A 19,616-nucleotide genomic window follows, 5' to 3' on the forward strand; every position below is an offset into this window, starting at 1 on the left:
CACTCTAGGTGCACCAATGGTTATAGTCACAGGATGGGAAAATATCACAGGCACTGACAAATTCAGTTGCTGCTCCGCCTTTGTGGTAATAAAACTGTACTTCCCTCAGGTAAAACATCCAACTTGCTTTCCAACTGTAACATGGATCTCTGCTTCTCCACACAAACAGCAAGATGAAGCCACTCAGAAATTTTACATGAGTGACTGTGGCTGGTTTTGAGTAGAGGTGTCTGTGAAACAGCACAAGCAGAAATGCACATCCACCTCTTTTTTCAGTAGAAACACTGCCTTGAGAAAAATTGAGAGCTTGAAGCTGAATGTTGACTGAAACCCACTTTGAGCTGTGAGCAAATACATTGCCTCTCAATGTTTAATTCTTTCCACATTAAGGGCTGCATGAGCAGAAAGGGATTACCTCAAAGATACCCAGCTCTGTCATCCATTTTTCCTCCTAACATAGAGCTCTGAGACCCACAAACTTTGGCAAACAGCAGAGGTTAAAAGGATCTCTTCATACACCAGCTGCAAAGAGAATGTAAATGAGGGTATGCAAAGGACATCAGATTTCAAATAGTGAGAGTAATAGCAGTGAATAGGTGAAATTATCCCCCCCAGCAGCTAAGACTAGAAGGACATCTAGGGAAATACTGAACAAGCCAGAGAGAATATTTCAGTCCATATCAGCACAAAAGAAAAAAAGACTCCAGTGGAAAAAAGCTGAAAAGATGAACTCACACTGTGCAGAAGAACAGGATTAACATAATTTGTTCACCCTTGAACTTGCAGAGAATGAACAAAATGAATGTTCCAATCAAAATATTAGAAGATTGTTGCACCCTTATGAAAACTCTGCATTTGGTCACCATGTGTTGCCAACAGTTGGCAAAAGAAGGAAAGGCATCTGATTGCTTTGTAACAGCCTTTCAAATATTTTTCATATCAATGTTGGAACATCCTGCAGAAGGAAAAATTTCTAATGGAATTATAGATGGTTTTAAAAGTGAGGTGGGTAAGGCAGTGGTAGCACAAACTAGAGCAGCTATAATTTCCATAAAGTGCATGGAGGCACACCAGGCAAACAAAAATACGTGCATGGCACAAGAACAAATGCAAAGGCTATATAAGATTACACAGTAAGCTCTGTTTAAAAAGAAATTGTGTGATAGCAGATCAAGGAAACAAACGCACTCTTATATTCAAGAAAGTCAATGAGCTTAGGCAAAAGTCCCCAACAAATCTTAGATCTGTGAGCAGCTAAAAAAATCCTCCTAGATGACAGCTTTGAAGAAAAATAGTTTTCCAGGAAAAGCACCAGGCTGAGCCTCAGGAGGTGGGTGTCCCCATTGCTATGCTGCTGCACATGATCTCTGGGACTCTGGAAGGGAAAAAAGGTTCAGCAAAGATTTTCTTTGTAAGATGGAGGTAATATTTCCCTGACATCCTTTGCCTTATCTATTTATAAGGAAAGAATATCTTTGCATTTACTCTGAGCTAAACCTGTCAGGAGTTACTGTGGAAAACAGCATTCCAGGGACACTTTGCAGAAGGAAGTGTTCACGAAGAGAAGTGTTCTGAACCTGCAGTTTCAGAAGGCAAATATAAGGCCATGAATGATACTTACACAGAGGATGTCTTTCATTGAACTGCAGGGAGGCTGAATCCACTTCCTTCCTTTCATGTTGGTCTAGGTACTTTTATGATCTACAGATTGTCAGCAGGTAAATCTTACAACCAAAATGGGGTGTCTTGAAGTCCACTGGCACACATTCAACCAATGATACCTTTAATGGTCCCTTTGACCCTGCTCTGAGCAGACTGAAAGACATCCTGAGGCCTGTTCCAGCCCAACTGATTCAGTGACTATTGTTCTAGGAAATGCTCAGACTACAAAATAAACAAAATTAGTGACATGATTTCTATTCAGTGCATGGGCATAATTAGGGTCTGACATTATGATATGGCCTGAGAAAAAGTAATAGCATACTGCTGCAGAAGGAGCAGGTCCAGCTCCACTTCCAAATATCTCCATTGCTCATGATCCTAGCCGTGCCCTCCCACTGCTCGCTTTGAGGTGATTCTCATACTTGTGTAAGTCACACAGCAAGACACACCAACCTAAATCAGATGGCAGAAAGGGACAAGATGGAACAGTTTCTTTTGAGATCAGATGAGCCATTGCAAAAGAATCAGGAGGGGAAGCTGGGGAAGGGAAAAGGGAGAGAGGGTAGAGAAAGGAGGAGTCAGAAGAAAGGTTACCACAGTTTCCCTTTTTTGTCAGTAGTTAACTTCTATATCAGCTTGGCCATACTGTGGAAACATATCCTAAAGCCAGAGCTAATTTAAATCTGCAATTCATCGCTAAATTATCCCACACTAGCTACATCTTACCAGCAAGCAGGGGCTTTTGGAGATCAGCAGAACTCTGAACTCGGGAGTTAAAAAGTAATGACACTAGTACATTTTATGTTGTCATGGTGGCATTGTAACACAGTGAAGTAGAAGCTGGAAAATGAGAATGGTATAGAAAACACAGTCTGAGGGGCTTGATCCTTTACAACACAGACATATCTCTACTAGCTAGGGTGAAGGAGAACCAGAGCTTTACATTCAAGGAATGGACAGGTCTGTGCGCACAAGACAGAGCTGACCCACAGCTTGTCGTCAGCAGAGGCAAAACTTAAAGGCAGGGCAGCATTGGAAGACAGGTGAGGCCGTGTGGAACAAGCAGGTGTTGGCATGGGTGAAACAAATGCAGTCACCACCCTTACTCCTTCTCTGCTACCTTCCTTCTTGCCAGGCCTAACTAGCAAAGCCAGCCTGCCTGTCATTGCCTATCACTTCTTACCAGAGGTGCATTTACCTTCACACCGCGTAGTCCAGCAAGAGGGCAACGCTCAGCCCCTTCTGAAGCTTGCTTTGCTGCCCCTTGTATCCTGCTGCCTGCTTTACTTTGCCTGTTGCCAAATCAATTTCTACCAAGTAAGAAGAGTAAATTTGAAGAGGAGAGTGCACTCCTACCCACACTACAAACTCTGCAAGACTTTCTAGTATCCAGTATCTATTATACAGTGTCATGTGAATACACACAAAGCTCCTAATTATACAGTTTCCTGTCTGATTTATTCTGAACAGGGCAACATGATGACCACTCTGCAGTGCTCCATAACCCCATAACAGGATATATCTCACTTCAACAACCTGCCTGTTGCAGGCAAACAACTTTGTATATATATGTGTCTTTGTCCCCAAGGCTATGCAGCAAAAAAAAAAAGACAACCCAACCCAAAATGCACTATAAGTGCCATAAGTGGAAAACAACAAGTGTTTGACGCAGGAAAATCATACACTCAGGATAATCTAGCGCTGCTGAAATCATGATGAGTGGTACAAAAATATCAGTGATAATGGACGCAGAGCTTGCTAGGCAGAAGAATATATTCTGTGTAGCAATGGCTTTATGAATGAATGGCATTTAGGGACAGTCAAACTAGAGATACAAGGACTGTAAGCAATAAGAGGTGATTGTATTGCAAGGAAACATCCTCCTGGATGTAATAATTCCAGAGCTGCAAGTTCACACTTTGTATTATTAAGAAAAATTTAATCCCAAAGAACTGAAAGTGACTCATTCCAAAATAAAAGGGATGGCTTCAGATCACTGTGCTTGCTTTTAAATTTGAATCATCAAACAACTTATAGGCATTTAAGACCATGTTTTCAAACTGAATCTCCTTTACAACAAAAGGGTTCTAGTTAACACAATGCTAAAGTGGTTAGCTCATCCCTACTCTTGAATGGGGAAACGTATGTAGCTTCTAGGGCTACCTACGAATGAAGGAGACCTGCTGTTCACATAGTCTGACCAAATGAAGCACAGCCTGAAAGAGACTGCATGATTTAGGAACCTTACGGAAAAAGAAGAAGAGCTTTGAGAATACTTTGTGCTTATATCTAGCAGCTGTGGGGCCAATATAGCTTAGTACTTGAAAAGGACCACTTCTTGTGGCAGTGAAAGGTGGCCTGGCTAGGGAAAAACATATTCAAAACTGCCTGAATCACATTAGGACTGCACTTGGGTTGAGTGCACTGATGACACTGACCATGTCTGGAAGAAAAATTGCCTCCATATTGGTTGCTTTACTGTTGTATACTGCTTTAGTCTATTTCCACTCTTTACCAGTTGTCCTCAAGTTCTTCTCCATAGTCTGAATATGTAGGAAAACACTTGGTAGGAATACAAACCTTCCTTTGGTTCAGCAGACCTTATTGGTTCCTCAGCTATCACAGTCTAGCTGCATTATTTTCTTCACTGTTTCTGAATGGCACCAGTTGGTGCTAATGCAGAAGACCAAACATATGGACAGCATCACTGTAGCCTTGCAGAGCTATAGCAGATGAGCAGTGACCAGTTTTTGTCACAGGAGTGCAATTGGTGCCTCCAGCTGCCCACCCTGCCCTCAGCTGTCCACCCCCAAGGCCTCACAAAAAATTCCTGTGCTTCAATGACACTGACTTCACAGTCCCAACGTGTTCATCTGATCTACCAGAGAAGAAAGTTTGGGGAGATAGCTGAAGAAAACTGGAGTGGCAACACATGGCCCTTTCTATTTTGAAGTGAAAGTTTCTGGTGGATGGGCTACTATAAAACAGCTGGGGCAGTAACACCTTCAGTGGCCACAAGTGTTTCCTCACTGAGTGACTGAGCTAGGTCTGTATGGGGTACAAGGACAGGGTTGCTGCTTGAGCAAGTGATTTCTGCAGAATAGATCTGCAGTTCATTCTTGCCAAGAAAAAGCACTAGTGTGACTTTGCAAAGTTTTTCCCTCCTAAGTTCAAGTCAGAGAAGAGTTTAGCAAGCCCAGAGCTGTATTTCTTTTCTCTGGATGAACAGCTACCCTAAATTGCTAGTGAGGTGCAATTTAAAAGAGTTGGTAATAGATTTGCCAAAGTCTTCTTTGTAGAATCGATATTAGCTTGTACTCATAATAGCATTTCAAACTATCGTGTACTGAAGTCTTGACCATCTGGGCCAGGAAATAGCAATGGAATTAGCATTTCTCCTCTGCTAGCCCCCAGTATGCTACCCTGTGGCTATTACAGCCATCTATTTTGCATTCTGGTTCCCCTGTGATATTGACAATAAACAGTAAACAGTGCACTTGGTAATAATTTCTCCAAAGGAAAAAAAAAAAATACTAAGGAAAAAAGAATAATGTAGACGCTGTAGGAGTTTCCAAGATGGTTTGCAGCAGCTACTCAGGCATCAATGCCAAACAAAATTATCTGCGTGGTAGAAAAAAGTCCCCTAACAGCTGCCACCAGCTGTAACAGGCCAAGCTAGAAGTAATGAAAGACAGATTTTACTTTTTTATTTCCCTGAGCATTACAACGAATGGGAGCAGAACTACGAAGAGCGTCTGCACCTTCTGAAGACTCTTTTGTTGCACACAATCCTTATGGCAACTTACATATGTCACCATCAGCTGGTACTCTCCATTACTGCATTGCAATATTATGTTACTCTACAGCTTCAAGAAGATGATTCATGAAATTCCCATGACTGTGTATAGAAAAGAGTGGATTGAAGATGTCAGTGTAATGGAAATGGCCAAACCTATGAAGGCAGAATGAAGGAGTTGCTCTTGTTCAGCCTGGAGAAAAGAAGGCTCTGGAAGACCTCATAGCAGCCTTCAAGTACCTAACGGGGGACTAAAGTAAAGCTGGAGAGGTGCAAGGGGAGGATGGCTTCAAACTGAGAGTTTAGATATTAGGAAGAAATTCTTTACTGTGAGAGCGGTGAGTCAGCGGCACAGATTGCCCAGAGAAGCTGTGGCTGCTCATCCCTGTCAGTATTCAAGGTCAGGTTGGACAAGGCTTGGAGCAACCTGGTCTAGTAGAAGGTGTCCATGCCCATGGCAGAGGGATTGGAGCTAGGTGATCTTTAAGGTCCTTTCCAACCCAAAACATTCTATGATTCTATGATTCTATGAAACGACCAAGGCTTGAGAAAGATTTGCAAAATTCAGACAGTATTTTCACCTATAGAACCACACAAGAGGTTTTAGAAAGGCATGTCTGGGAATGGGGAAAAGAACTGCCACCCTACAGAACTTGCTGCAGGATGATAGAGCCATTTGTTCATTTGCTATGGATGAGAGAAAGGAAAAGGTTGACAGGCAGCCGGGGACAAAGTATCACTTTAATTACTTTGCTACCCAGACTGTAAGTTCCTAGCTTGTGCCTTCCCATCTTTTTTGCTTTATTTCTGCCTGAGTTTTTGTCCGAACTTCAGTCAGTCCCGCAGTCATTGATTTCAATGTCTTCTTTTCCAATATTTTTACAGTGGTCTTTTTTGGCTTTTTTGGGTGATCTTGAAAAATATGTGGCAGCTCCATCTTCTAACTCTTGGACCATGAATGTGCCTAGTAATGCTTTCTTCATCCAGAAATGAAAATAGTTGTTTATCCAATCTTTCACATTGGATCAGTAGAGCACTCACACACTGACACTGTGTAATGGTGAATCCACAGAGTTTTACAGGCTTTATATAAAAAAAGCTTCCACAAATTAGTATCCGTATGAAAATATTATGTAAAAAATATTGAAGTGTTCATGAATATGTGAAAAGGCCTCATGGCAGCTTTGTTCTTCTGTATACATACGTTTGATATATCCATCTACTTTAGGTCTTCTCTTCACATGCAAAAATGCTGCATTTTTAACTGCAAGGTAATTAATGTAAATGGGCCACCCTGAAATAAAAAATACAGTGAGGACTTGTTCCATTACATTTTCTTCTGGGTAAATTTACCCTAAGCTTAACTTCAGGAGAAGAATGGCGTTTGTCTAGGTGAATCTACCTTGAAGTGAAATTTTGGTATGTTGTTTTCATTACGCTTTCTCTGCAGGATAGACGAAACTTTTTATACTAAGGTAAAAACCACTGCTTGTTTAGCAATGAAGACCAGACCCCAGAGAAGCACAGAAAAAAAAAAGAAATTAAAAGCAGAACAGAAATCTCAGAGGAAAAAAAAATGTCAAAATATCCCATAATTGCTTGGTTTTGTCACCTTCCTCATATTCTGCCATCACCACCTCATTTTTCTTTACAAAGCCTGTAATTGCTTAGGTTCCTGGCAATGCTTATTCAGGTTACAGTCTCTGAAGTCTAACTGAATTAAAAAGCTACAGCTTCTGTATTTAGAATCATAGAATCATATTTCTCATAACAGCATAAATAAGAACACTTTTTGGTCGCAATGCACTAAATGTGAATCTTTGACCAAGAAAATATGACTTATTCTTTGAGTAAGCCATGACTATTGACTGCTGGTGCTGCTGCACCTGGCATTAGTGCAGGCACTTTCAGTGCTGCCAGGGGGTTACTGTTGCCTGCAAAACGCACAACGAGGAGTCTCTCAGTAATAAAAAAGGAATTTGAGGATTATTCTTTGATGAGGGGGTATCTCTCTGTGGATTTGGATGAACTATACAGCTTCAAACTCCAGGCCTGAGCTCAGTTGATTAAAAACTGTAACTTTGAATAACCTGTTTACTTGAATCATCAGTTTGTAGACAATAGATTGTCTTTTTCCAGGTCTCACTATATGTATTTTACAAGAATAGTGTTACTTTGTCTTTTTGTAATCTTTTACATTCAGGAGAAGTGCTCTAAGCTTTGGGTAAGATTTGTAAGATAAGAGTTAAATGCTGCATTTAATTTTAAGGAACAAGTCTTGAGAAACAGCTTTATCTAGAAAGGAATTTGAATTTTTTTGTAGCTTATCATGTTCCTGTTGTATTCAGGCAAAATGTCACACATTGGCATCTATAGGTGAGCTATTGTCGGTGACCTTTACTCTACCTTGAAAAAGCAATAGAAACTTCTTTTTTCTTTTTTTTTCATTTGCTCAAAGAAATAAGAGGTGAAACAACTCTGAACTCTTTCAGTAGCAGCTGAATCTTCACTTCTTAACAACAGTACTTGTCAGAGCAGATGACAAGGATCCCAGGCAATAGAAATAACCTAAACATACCAAATAAATTCTGAGAAAACTTTAGCATAAAACTGCATTGTTCCTGGCATTAAAAGACCCATGTATTTGCCATCTCAAATATTTTCTTCTTCTTCACAAGACTGTCTCTCCACATAGGGAGAACGCTCTGCTGTTCAAACCAAAAATTAAGACCAGTTTGCACAGCACTGTAGATTAAACAAGAGAAAATATTAGGTAATTAAATGCTAATGATTCAAGCTGGGTGCTTATGTTTTGGATTACTTGCCTAATAATGTTAGCATACAAATGGTCAGCTTTGAAGTTAACAGTCCATTAAGATGCAACCAGGGAGTTGTGGGCTCTTTGGGTGCCATTGTTTCAGTCTGGCTGGCTGCAGACTCAACAAAACAGCAGTGATGGGATTTACATAGCGAACACTATTTTTGCAATTGGAAGGCCTAGAAGTTTCTTTTCTTTTAGTGAAAGCTCTACTATGGAGAGCACAGCATGTGGGAAAAGCTGAAATTTACTCATTTCTTCAGTCCTGGTATTTCTCTTGTCCCCACTGACTGCTTACATACAAATCACTTGGTTCCCAAGCAGTGGCTCTGTACAGTGATCATCCTATTGCAGCCATTGAAACTCTACCAGATTGTTGACTCATTGGTGGTATTCCTGGGTACTTGCAAGGGTTAATATAAAAATATACTCCTGACAGTGAAAGTCAGAGGAGCTTCAGTGATGAAAATTGCATCACATAATGTAAAATCCTCAAAGTAGTGGCTACTTAAAGGATAGACATAATTAAGAGATAATTGCCAATGGAACAGAATATTTTCCTGGATAATGGGCTCCTGCAGATGCAAGAATAGCAAGGCAAAGCCAAAGCTTTTATGGAAAATAAATGGCAGGGTGCAGCTCAGGTTCTTTTTTCTTCAAAGCACACAACACTTGTCCTGTGACAATGGTCTGTTATTCCAAATCATTGATGTAGACTTAATTATTTTATCTAATGGAGGTTGATGTGGGAGTTACTTACTGTGCCACTGTAGACCTATTGCATTTTGAGTGCTTCTGAAGAGAAAGGCACTGTGGATTTCAGTGCCTGGATTTCATCAAACATTCTGTTATGCCTACTGTGACTGCTATTCCCTGCACTTACCATGTGGTGCTAACCAAGTAGAGCTAGTTTTGTATTATCAGCAGTGGAGTACTGTGACAATTTGGTGTTTCTTGGTGGCAACTGTAAATATTGACATTTAGTAACTACCACAGTGGGAACTTGATGCAACTCATTAAAGGTAATGGGTTTTTTTAACTGAATTTAAAGTGAATAATTTCAGGCCCTGTTTGGTGCATTAGGAGGAGGAGGACTGTTCTTAAATTGGCTTTGTCTTCTGATGTCTTCTACATGATGGAAAAATGCCAGAACAGTTTTCTCATAAAACTATCTCACTTGTTGGTTTTGATCTTTTGTGGTCTGCTAAAGGATTTATTAAAAATGCCACAGAATACGTACTGCTAGCTCTTAGGTCTTAATTGAAGAAATAGGTGATATGGATGTTTAACAAAGACCTCTTTGTGCCAGAAATGTGAAATAGTGGAATAGTTCTTAGTTAGAAACATAAATTACTTGGGCTAAAACAGTTTATTTTAGATATTCACTTGTTATCTTTATTCCTGTGGTGTCATTTCTGTAATTTATTTTAGTTTTTTTTTTTCCTGAGAAATGTTAGCTAGAACTTATCTATTTACTTTGGTCCCTGTTCTATCCTGTGTTGACTTAGGGAGAACACCCTTTAAGGGATACGTCTGTATCTTACCACCCACACAAGACATGACCAAAATGATGGCCGTTTTAATGCTGCATGGGCTGCCTGTAGCTGTACAAAAGGGCACTGGCTTGGCCCTCTGTATTTCATGCAAAGGCTGGATGTAATAACTTAGCAGGTTGTGTAAAAAAGAAAAACAAAAACAAAAAAAAAAGCCAAACCCCACAGAAACAAAGTGAATCCAAAATGCAATACTGACGTACAGGGAGATCAATAGCATGATTAAAATATTACGATCACACTGAAATTTTTCCAAGTGTCTACAGCTGTTACAATGAATGCATGATGATTTTTTAACTAGCCCAGTTCTAATTGGGTAGGTGGCTGAGAAAGTCATGTGAAGCCTGCCTTTCCTTCTGACTTCTTTTTTTTCACAGTGACATTAACAGCATATGATCAGTTCTATGACCTTATGCAAGGACAGTCAACAAAGCACCCTCTGCTAAACTTTTCCAGGTACCTCCTTCAAACAAATTATCTTCTTCACAGATACACCCATCCTGACTACCTGGTAATTAGCTAGGAGATCACTACAAATTGTAGGTGATTTTTAAGTTAAAACACATCTCTTCATTATTCCTGAATAGTTTGATCCTTCTGTTACTGTAATAACAATGCCCATAAACATTAGCTAGGGGTGCAGCTAAAAGTTTGCTATATGTGAATTTGACTATTGGTCTTAGTGAAGATTGTGCCATCTGGATCTTGGATTTAGCTTGGATTACTCCTAGAGAGGCTGATGACCACTTTTTAAGGCAATGTGTTTACATTTTGCCATATATGATTGCTTTTGTCTATGCCCGAGAGTTAAGAACATGTGGGTGTTAATTCTGAACAACTTGGCCAATTTGTTATATTTGCTACAATTTCTCTGGCCTTGTGAGTGTCAGTGTATGGACGACACAAGTAATACAGATTACTGCACTTTTTCTGTACTTAATATTTATTGTCATGTGTTGCAGCATATTAGGGTTTAATAATAATCTGGGGGTCTGCCTCTGAGTGACAAGAAAGGCCAGTTACAAACTGACTCACGTTACATGCCTGCTAAAACCGTGTGAGGTATTTAATGTTGAAACTGGAAACAACTGTACTGGCTTCTACAACCTTTTCTTCTGAGCATACTTCATTCCCAAGTTTGTATCCCAAAGATGCAACTTCTTTGTTTTGCAGCATCTTGCTGAGGGGACTGAAGAGCTTTGTGAGGAGCTGCAGACCACCTGAATACATCTGTTTTTCTTAGGACTATTTTCAGACAGACAATTTTCAATGCACTCCTCTACTGACACATTTATCCACTGAATGACTAGTGTGCTCCACACCGCCTCTTCTTTGAGTCCTTTCTCCTGTGCAGGAACACCAGACTGTAGGATTTACACAGCTGCTGGGAGGAAGTGATAAAACCCTCCAAAGAGCAGCTTTCAGGTGGGAAGGTATAAGCAGTCTGTGAGAGTGTGGCTCCATAGCATGCAGAAACTTCTCTTGCTAAATTTCACAGTATCACAGTATCACAGTATGTTAGAGATTGGAAGGGACCTCAAAAGATCATCTAGTCCAATCCCCCTGCCAGAGCAGGAACACCTAGATAAGGTTACACAGGAATGTGTCCAGGCGGGTTTTGAATGTCTCCAGAGAAGGAGACTCCACAACCTCCCTGGGCAGCCTGTTCCAGTGTTCTGTCACCCTCACTGAGAAGAAGTTTCTTCTCAAGTTTAAGTGGAACCTCTTGTGTTCCAGTTTATACCCATTACCCCTTGTCTTATCATAGTTTGCCATTGAGAAGAGCCTGGCTCCATCCTCATGACACTCCCCCTTTATATATTTATATACACTAATAAGGTCCCCCCGCAGTCTCCTCTTCTCCAAACTATAGAGACCCAGCTCCCTCAGCCTTTCCTCATAAGGGAGATGCTCCACTCCCTTAATCATCTTTGTCGCCCTGCGCTGGACTCTCTCCAGCAGGTCCCTGTCCTTCTTGAACTGAGGGGCCCAGAACTGGACACAATATTCCAGATGCGGTCTCACCAGGGCAGAGTAGAGGGGAAGGAGGACCTCTCTCGACCTACTGACCACCCCCCTTCTAATACACCCCAGGATGCCATTGGCCTTCTTGGCCACAAGGGCACAGTGTTGGCTCATGGTCATCCTGCCGTCCACTAGGACCCCCAGGTCCCTCTCCCCTACACTGCTCTCTAACAGGACGTTCCCCAACCTATACTGGAACCTGGGGTTGTTCCTGCCCAGATGCAGGACTCTACACTTTCCCTTGTTATATTTCATCAAGTTTCTCCCTGCCCAACTCTCCAGCCTGTCCAGGTCTCGCTGGATGGCAGCACAGCCTTCTGGCGTGTCAGCCACTCCTCCCAGCTTAGTGTCATCAGCAAACTTGCTGACAGTACACTCAATTCCCTCATCTAAATCATTGATGAATATATTAAATAATATTGGTTCCAGTACTGACCCTTGAGGCACTCCACTAGATACAGGCCTCCAACTAGACTCCGCCCCATAGACTACAACTCTCTGGCTTCTCTCCTTCAGCCAGTTCACAGTCCATCTCACTACCTGATCATCCAGGCCACACTTCCTCAATTTAGCTATGAGGATGCTGTGGGAGACTGTGTCAAATGCTTTGCTGAAGTCAAGGTAGACCACATCCACCGCTCTGCCATCATCCATCCACAATGTTATTTCCTCATAAAAGGCTAGGAGGTTGGTCAAGCATGACTTCCCCTTGGTAAAGCCATGTTGACTGCCCCTCATAACCCTCTTTTCCTTGACATGCCTTAAGATGGCATCAAGGATAAGGTGTTCCATCACTTTCCCAGGGATGGAGGTGAGGCTGACCGGTCTATAGTTACCCGGGTCCTCCTTCTTGCCTTTTTTGAAGACTGGAGTGACATTTGCTTTCCTCCAGTCCTCAGGCACCTCTCCCGTTTCCCAAGACTTGGTAAAGATGATGGAGAGTGGTCTAGCAATGACTTCCGCCAGTTCCTCAGCACCCGCGGGTGCATCCCATCTGGACCCATGGATTTATGGATGTCCAGATTGCTCAACTGGTCCCTAACCCATTCCTCATGGACTAAGGCAAACCGCTCCAGTGACCTGACTTCATCTGAGGTCTCAGGAGTACAGGGTTCTTCAGGACTGCCTCCGGCAGAGTAGACTGACACAAAGAAGGCATTCAATAACTCTGCCATCTCTGTATCTTCTGTCACCAGGGCACCCATCCCATTCACCAGTGGGCCAACCTTGCCTCTGGTGTTAGTTTTATCAGCTATGTATTTGAAAAAGCTCTTTCTGTTGTCCTTGACCCCTCTGGCCAGATTTAATTCTAAGGAGGCCTTAGCCATCCTAGCTGCCTTCCTACATCCTCTAGCAGCAGCCTTATATTCCTCCCGAGTGGCCAGCCCCTCCTTCCATGACCTATAAACTCTGCTCTTCCACTTGAGCATACCCAGCAGTTCCTTATTCAGCCACGCAGGTCTCCTGGCCCTCTTCCTTGACTTCCTACGTGTCGGGATGCTCAGCTCTTGAGCTTGGAATAAGCAATTCTTGAATGCCAACCAACTATCTTGGGCCCCTTTACCTTCAAGCAGCCTTGCCCATGGGACTTCCCCTAGCAATTGCTTGAAAAGGCCAAAGTTTGCCCTGCTGAAGTCCAGGGTTGCAATTCTACTTGCTATTGTACTGGTCCTACCACACAAGATCCTGAATTCCACCATCTCGTGGTCGCTGCAACCAAGGCAGCCCTCAACCTTTACTGCTTCGACCAGACCCTCCTTGTTAGTGAGGATGAGATCCAGCAGCGCTCCTCTCCTGGTTGGCTGATCCACCATTTGCATGAGGAAGTTATCATCCATACACTGGAGGAACCTCCTGGACTGTGGCTGGGTTGCTGAGTAGTCCTTCCAGCAAACATCAGGGAAATTAAAATCCCCCACCACCACCACGGCCTGTGACTGTGAGGCTGCTCTCAGCTGCTTGTAGAAGGCCTCGTCAACTTCCTCACCCTGATCTGGTGGCCTGTAACAGACACCCACAACAGTATCGCCCCTGTCAGCCTGCCCCTTAATTCTCACCCACAGACTCTCAACTCGCTCATCCCCTGTTCCTGGACAGAACTCAGTACATTGCAGCTGCTCTCGCACATAAAGAGCAACCCCACCACCCCGCCTGGCTGGCCTGTCTTTCCTGAAAAGGACATAGCCCTCCATGACTATATTCCAGTCATGCGAGCTGTCCCACCATGTCTCTGTAATTGCCACCAGATCATAATCTCCTGACTTAACACAGGTCTCCAACTCCTCCTGCTTATTTCCCATGCTGCATGCATTGGTGTATAGGCATTTCAAGCAGGGAGCTGAGCTCACCAATTTCACCCTAGCATTATAGGAGGCCTCCCGGTCTTCATCAATCCTAGAGTGCTGCCCCACTGGGGCAAGCCCAGTTACAACCCCATCCCCCTTCGAATCTAGTTTAAAGCTCTCCAAATGAGCCCTGCTAATTCATGCCCCAGCATCCTTTTGCCTCTGTGAGTTAAAACTTTCCCACGTGCCATCATCCAGACTGGAGCCTTATAAAACCAGCCGTTATCAAAGAACCCAAAGCCCTGCCTAAAGCACCAGTCTCATAGCCAATTGTTTACGGACTGAATTTTCCCATTCAATCCCACATCATCACCGGAAGATGGAAGAAGTGAGGAGAAGATCACTTGAGCCCCAGACTCTTTCACCATCCGCCCCAAGGCCCTGTAGTCTTTCTTCATCCCCCTCAGACTGCTGGAAGCAGCTTCCCCCCCACCTGTCTGGAAGACCAGCAGCGGGTAGTAGTCTGTCGGGTGCACAATTGGTGTTGAACACAATCTTAGATGTACTGAATTGAAGATGATGCCACACTTTATCTAGAGAATTTACAATACCTTTCAGAAGAGAGACCCTACGGTCCTTCCTATGCCTGAAAATCCTGCTTTGAGCGTGCCCCAAGGTTAGTCCTGATTTCTGGCTTTATATGGTTAGGGGCTAATTTGCACACAATATCTGAAGGTGCTTCAAAGCTTCCTATCAGCTCCGTGCCACTATTTCTGCATGCTGCTCTTGGCCACTTGAGCTTGCCACTCTCCATCACAAGTGCCAGTGGTCCTTAGCTCCTTCCTTGTGGAATTTTAGCAGTGCTAAGAGAGGATGGATCCTACATTGCAAGGCTGCAGTCTACCATCTCCAAGCCAAGAAAAAGTCAATCAAATAGTGTGGCTGTGCACTAGTCCCATTACCAAGCTGTTGGATATTCAAACCTTGAGAATGACCAGCACTGCTTATGGAGGATACAGAGAAATTGCTTCCAGGAGAACAGTTAATATTTGTCACATAAATATAAAAGAGCTATTTTCTAAGGCAACTATTGACTGTCCACCATCACCAGCTATAGACAAAAACTATATAAGCCATTTGCTTATATACACATGGAGGTGCAAACCAATTCATATACAGTCAGAACTTGCCAAAAATGTTGCCACCTAACCTGCAGTAGCCATGACTTTCAAATAGAAAAGGCAGCTTTTAAAACACTAATTCCTATGTTTTCTGTTTTACTCAAGGCAGAAAAATTATACCAAGAATCTGTTATTTTACTGATAACCTAAAAAGCAGGTAGTCAACGATCTCTTATCAGAAAACCAAGAATGTTTCAGTTTTAGACACTTGCAACCCAAAGAGATGCAAATAAACACTGTTCATCCACAAAATACACTTCAAAAATTAAATATTAAGTGCTTCAAAAGAATACTCAATATCAGCCCAGCTGTATTTTCACTGGTGACAACGAAATGGCTGGCGTTGGTGTCAATGGCAACGGTTTAGTAGGTCTAACAGTTTGCCAGTTTTTTGGAATTACCAGTTGCTGAAAGTTGGACATGAAGCTTAAAAAGGAAACTTTAAGAACAGCTAATTCATCAGTTTACTAACATGGAGGAAATATGGGAGATGCCATAGGGAAGCTGTGTCCTTTGGAAGACCTGTAAGCCCTGATGTTAGAAGCACCTGCAGCACAGGAGGTGCTGTTGTGTGTGATAGATGAGTGAGAAACCAGCTGTGCCTGTGACATTAGGGCCCTTCTACAGTTGAACAAACATATCAAAGGGCTGCATCAGAGTCTACAAAGCAGTACTGCTTGAAGAAAATTCATTCTGCTGCTGTCTCTCTGTTTTGATTGATATGAATAAGCCTTATCTTCAAAAATATAGCTAACATGAGTATTTCTATAATCACTTCAGATTGCATCTTAGAAAAGAAGACAATTTTGCCTCCTCCTTGCCCCTCCTCCTCCTCTCTTGTTCCTTCCACCCTGGAAAAGTCTTTATGCATATGCTAAATGTGGGAGGAAAAAAAAGTACCTTCCAAATCTTCATGTCTGTGTATATCCCTCTTCTTTAAATGTACAAATTCAGAACTGAAGAACTACTACTCCAAAATTTCTTACCTTTTGACAGATCTTTTTCGTGTGTAGTGGCTATGATTGTCAGCAGCAGTGTGTTAAGTCTAAAGGAATATTGATATCAGAAGGTAGTAGTACCATCTTTTTTTCTTTTCAAGAGTGGGTAATCCAGGAAGAGAATGGCTACACTGGCCATGCACAGCTATGCCTGTGGACCATGTTGGATGGGGTTTTGAGCAGCCTCGTCCAGTGGAAGGCATCCCTGCCCATGGCAGGGGTGTTGGAAGTAGATGAGCTTTAAGATCTTTTCCAGCCCAAATCATTCTATGATTCTATGATCTTGCAGTCCTTATTCAGCAATCCAGAACTTGTGGGCTTTAAAATGAAGAGCTATGCATTCAAGGATGAAATCCCTTATCTCTATCGGTTTTCATACAGTTACTAAACTCTTGGCCCAGATATGGCAGCAGTACTATGGGAAAACACAGTATTAAAAAGAAATTCCTCCCCAAGGTACATTGAATGTGACTGTGGCTATACAGGGAGTGAATCCAGCCCTGTGTTTCCTAAATAGGTGTTAGACTGATTTTTAGGACAGACAGCAAATATTTTGGTTTTAAAAGCTCCTTCACATGAAGAAAAAAAAATCTTAATAGTAGGAGGTGGCTACAGAAGCTTTAGGGAGAACAAAAGAAGAGACCAATACCTGCAGGAGGATAGAAAAATGCAGAAGATTCTGCTGAAGAAAAAAAATCCCTTAAGAAGATAACTGGATTTAAAAATAAGAAGAAACAAAGTAGGCAAAGAAATAAACAGCACTGACTCTAGGTTACAGCCAATTCACACAGGCTGACCAACCATAATCAATAGCCCTGCTGGTGGTCTTTAAATAAAGGTCAGACAAAATTGTACTGAAATCCACATGGGGATTATTTAAGTGCTTATTTAAGAGAGTGGGTTGTCTGTGGGAGACAGAGCTAGTTCCACTGTGTATCTAACAGTGCTTAATTAGTTTATTATTGCATTTGGAATTACTCCTTTCTTAGAGACTTTAAAGTCTTTTTGTACTGTTCAGAACTCTCCTCTATCCACATCTTTCCCCAGAGATCCCCAGAAGCATACATTTTTTAGTTCAAATTCTGTACCTTCATCTTTATATCCTACCAAAGGTCTCAGGCCTCACCAATAAGCTTCTATGCATACAATAAACCAAAATATTACCCTCTGCTCCATTTGTCAATGCACGTCTTTGGCCCCCTATCACTGAAGCAGCATGGCATGCACTCATGCACCTGAGAACCTTGTCATTCCAAGATCGATGATAAAATCATGGCTGTTTACCCTTTGGCAAACTTAGTTATCAAGCACCAGGTGACAAAAATATTTATCTAGAATGGCCTGCTGACCTTCTGTTCCCACAGAAGTTGGATAATTGGAAAACATGTGCAGTAATACAGTCTGTATGGTTGCACAGGCAACAAAAGTCTGCACAGCTTCTGAATGTAAACTACGTAGACTGAAAAAATCTTTTGGAGCAGGGACAGCTTTTGCTATATATTATCCTTGTTTCTGTAACAGACTACAATGCTTTAAATCAGATGAACGAGCTTGTGGACAGTTTCTCAGTGGTTGAAAATGCACAGTATCTCTTTGCTAAGATACCTCATCTCCTGACCCACCCAAGACGCAAAAACCTCCCAAAAGACAGGCCTCTATGTGATTTCAGTTCATCCAAAATAATTATTCTTTTTTTCCCAGGCTTGCAAACTCAGGCCTGTCCAAGGTTTTGCAGCTGGACCGTTTAAAGCCTCTAGATACAATATGTGAGCCTAATGGCCCTGTGAAAGGCTTAGGTTGAAAATGTTGCACTCCTTAGAGGAAGCAGCTTAAGACCAGCTGGTTTTGAGACTTGAAAGGGACCTGTGAGTAACCAACACTTGCCCTTTCAGAAACTTGTTGTTCTCATGTTTATAGGTAGCCCTCAGCTCAGCACTCTCATCACCTCAGAGCACCTCAACCCAGACACTTGGGACCATCAGCCAGCTCTATGCTGCACGCATCAATGGGGATGGAAGACACCACGAGCAGCTATTGTCACTGCCAATCTGACACAATAAAAGACAGCAAAGGAACACTATGAGAAACATAGACCTCACTCTTGCTTGTCTGATTGCCACCCTGCTCTCCCATCCTGGTGTTCAGCATCAAGTTCTATACAGGATTTGAGCTCATTGAATGAAGCATGTTGTTTGAAACAGCTTATCTTTTTTCTTTTGGCAATAGAGTTGTCAGTCCCTGAGAGGCTTGCAAGTAGCAGGCTGAACTCTTCCTAAAAGTGCCAAAGCTAAGCTTGCCTTCGGGAGAAGATATTTTTTAGGAGTATTGCTGTGGAAAGTGAGCTTTGGTCTGTGGAGCAGGAAAGCAGATTGACATCAGCACTCAATAATGGAGCTGAAAAGAGTACTTCGACCTACTGAAAGAGTTAGATGCTTGGCTTAAGCCAGTGCATGTATTATACGGTCTAACTGGAACTTTCAAGAGAAATTCTCTGAAACTGAACAATTCACTTCCCATTACCATTACTGTGAGTTTAAGCCTAATTTTACACAGGGCCTGAAATGGAGCACCGTTGGGTCATTGGACTGCTCACTGCGATATAAAGATATAGGGAGCACAGCAACATGCAGGCCTACTTTAGGATTGAAACTACTCTGAAAAGTGTCCTTTAATGCAAAATTGATTTCATAATATGCGAGTGCTGTAGGGAACATTTTCCACACTTTTTCACAGAGACTGTGCAAGTTGGTCTCTATCTTTCACAAAATGGTATTGGAGATGAACTATTATTAGCTGGAAAAGATAATCTGTTCAGTGAAACATGCTCATTTTCTGGTCCTAAATTGTTTCTGCTCCCTAAAAGCACCAATTCCGCAGTAATTCAGAACACAGGCTCTGCTAATGTTATGCTTGACGCATATATTTATCAATCTGATAATTATGCTGAAAATAAGGGAGGGAAACAAAAAAAGGCTGACTGGGGAAGAATTCTGATCAAGTGCTAAAGGCAGACACTGTTCAGGTCTGCTAGCACAGAGGTTTACAAGAAAACAGAAAGATAAAATGCAATTTCACATTTTATTCAGTGCTGTTTATTCAGCTTTTTCCCTAAGAATCATTATCAATATTCTCTAGTTATTTATGTTTCCATTTCTGATGGAGCTTGGGCTTGGTCAGCAAATCTTTTCTAGAATAAAACATTCTTTCTTTTTCATATCTGCTCACAGATGTTTTAGGATGAGATATTGATTATCCTGTAAATGGACAAGAAAGCAGTTGCTTTTGAACCAGAGGCTTG

Source organism: Psittacula echo, assembly GCF_963264785.1.
Source record: "Psittacula echo genome assembly, chromosome: 2".
In the NCBI taxonomy this organism is placed as follows: domain Eukaryota; kingdom Metazoa; phylum Chordata; class Aves; order Psittaciformes; family Psittacidae; genus Psittacula; species Psittacula echo.